This window comes from Pongo pygmaeus, chromosome 9, assembly GCF_028885625.2.
Source record: "Pongo pygmaeus isolate AG05252 chromosome 9, NHGRI_mPonPyg2-v2.0_pri, whole genome shotgun sequence".
Classification (NCBI taxonomy): Eukaryota; Metazoa; Chordata; class Mammalia; order Primates; family Hominidae; genus Pongo; species Pongo pygmaeus.
The window spans coordinates 71,706,947-71,709,203 of NC_072382.2; the positions used below are offsets into that span (position 1 = coordinate 71,706,947).

At 31.2% G+C, this 2,257-nt stretch overlaps 1 non-coding gene across 1 annotated transcript; it reads right to left on the bottom strand.

Moving 5' to 3' along the window:
* Positions 1-358: 358 nt before the first annotated feature.
* LOC129009130 (small nucleolar RNA SNORA62/SNORA6 family) lies at positions 359-511 on the bottom strand. Its single transcript, XR_008492667.1, has one exon. It is a non-coding gene; the product is annotated as a small nucleolar RNA SNORA62/SNORA6 family (small nucleolar RNA).
* Positions 512-2,257: the final 1,746 nt, after the last annotated feature.

Below are 2,257 nucleotides of genomic sequence, written 5' to 3' on the forward strand. Positions count from 1 at the left end.
GTTCTCATGCTATGTGTCTTAATTGCATTGGTTTAATGTTAAGTTTTCAATCCTGGTAGTGTAAGTACTCCAAGTTGCTTCTTCTATTTCAAAATTGTAAGTCTTTTGCATTTCCATATAAATTGTAGAATGAGTGTCAGTTTTTACAGAAAAAAAAGACTTGTTGATATTACATTAAATTTATAGATCCATTAAGGGAAAATAGCCATGTCTATGTTATTGAGTCTTCTAATCCATTTACATGTGATGTCTCTCCACTTATTTACATCTTTTAAAATATCTCTCAGCAAAGCTTTGTAGTCGTCAGTGTCTTAGTTTTTTGTTGTTGTTTTTTTTTTTGTAATTTTTTTAACATTATACTTGCAGCGAGGATTATTGTCAAACTCTACTCATTAGGCCAAAGACCTTTGTCATGTTACTGAAAAATTTGCCCCTCACATAGCATACTACCTACACTTGCAAGTTTATCAGCCAGTTAGAGCACCAGCTCCAAGCTCCAACAACGTGCAATCTCCATCTGTTTTCACATATTTTATTCTTTCTGCATCATGAATGGCATGTTTTATAAAGGACTTTTTTAATATTTTAATTTTTTTGTAAAACTAGCTTAATTTCCATTTCTTTATAGGAAATCCATATTTTCTGCCTGAAAGCTTGTAATTTTTTTAAAAAAAAACTCATTTAAGTCAAATATTTTATGCTTGTTCTTATCTTCCTGATTTTACCTTGAATACAATGAGCCCTTTCATCCTCAATACACTGGAGTCTTTCCTTTGGAACAGTCATTTTATTGTATTTATTTTTGTTTACTGTACCTGAGACTATAGTTATTTGTATGTTGGCTTTTCATTTTGTGCCCTTCCCAAATATAATTTTCTCATTATTTTATTTTCACTGTATTTTTTCTATGCGTTATGAGAGAATTTTTCAAACGCATTCTCCAAATTGAACTAAGTTAATTACTGTCCCTTGATTCTGTTTTTGATTATGTTCAATGTGCACTTTAATTCTATTTTTTAGTATTTTATTATTTTGACATTTTTCCAATGTGTTTTTTGTTTTTCCATAATGCTATATGATGCTATTACCTACATTACCTTAAAGATGTTTTCTTGTTAGTTCTGCAGAAGTTTTTACATTTGAGATACTGATAACTGAGTCATTGTGATGTGATAGGTAACATGCTACATGGTTTACAGACATTATTACATTTCTTCATATATGCTCATGCTCTGGATTTTCCAGATGTTGTTCCTTTATTAATGAAATATTTTAAAGATTCATGCTAGTATTTTTTTTCTTTATATACTCTCTAGTGCAAAACAAGATCTCTTCAGTTTTTATTTTTTTTCTTAAAATCTGTGTATGGGGCTTGCTCATGGTTGCTGTCCCAATAAGCATTATTCTGTAGAATGCAGTTTCTGGTATAATTCCCAGTTTCTAGCAGCCTACAGATAACATTCAACCAACACTGTATATTTCTTTGCAGGCTTAAAATCACAGGGGAAATTGTAAACCTAAATTCCCAAAATGTGCTGTTTTATTTCACTCTCTTTTGTACATGGGCTAATACTAATTCCAAAATTCAATGTATCTCTACCAGTGCCACCCCTATACCATTATTTTCGGCTCTTTTTCTTGAGATGAGATGTCTGATACAAGACTAAAGTCCTTGTTACTTTATAGTTAAGCATCCTATAAAAATAAATATTTCATTCCCAACTTTTTATGTTGGTACAGACTCCACATTCCTTAGTATAGACTATGGAGATGTATTAAATGTGGGCCGGTATTTTGACTTTATATCTATCCACATCCATCTCCATTTTCCTCAGTTCGGAGAAGTTAGTCATTCCCAAATTTTCTGGATTTAGAATATCCATCAGTTTTAGTATCAGTGCTGCTTGTGTTTGTTTCTTTTTTTCTTTATTTGTGATAAAAATTTAACAGAAAGTTGGGAGAGACTCTTTCAGATAGTGCCAATTAAAATCACTTTAAAATGCAAGTCTACTTTACATCTTAGAAAAAACTGATAGCAACATGGTGTGTGAACTAGAAAGAGTCCAATAAAAACAGAAATTAGTGACCAACCGATGAAAGGTGAAAGTCTATGCAGATTTATGAATTAGGCAATTTCATATATGAAGCTACCATAGATTTATAAATCTATAGATCTATAGAGCTACCATAGAGCTATTAATCAAAGTGGTGAAAATAGGATATACAAGTTGTGGTTCTGTGAAGAAGACTGAATTTA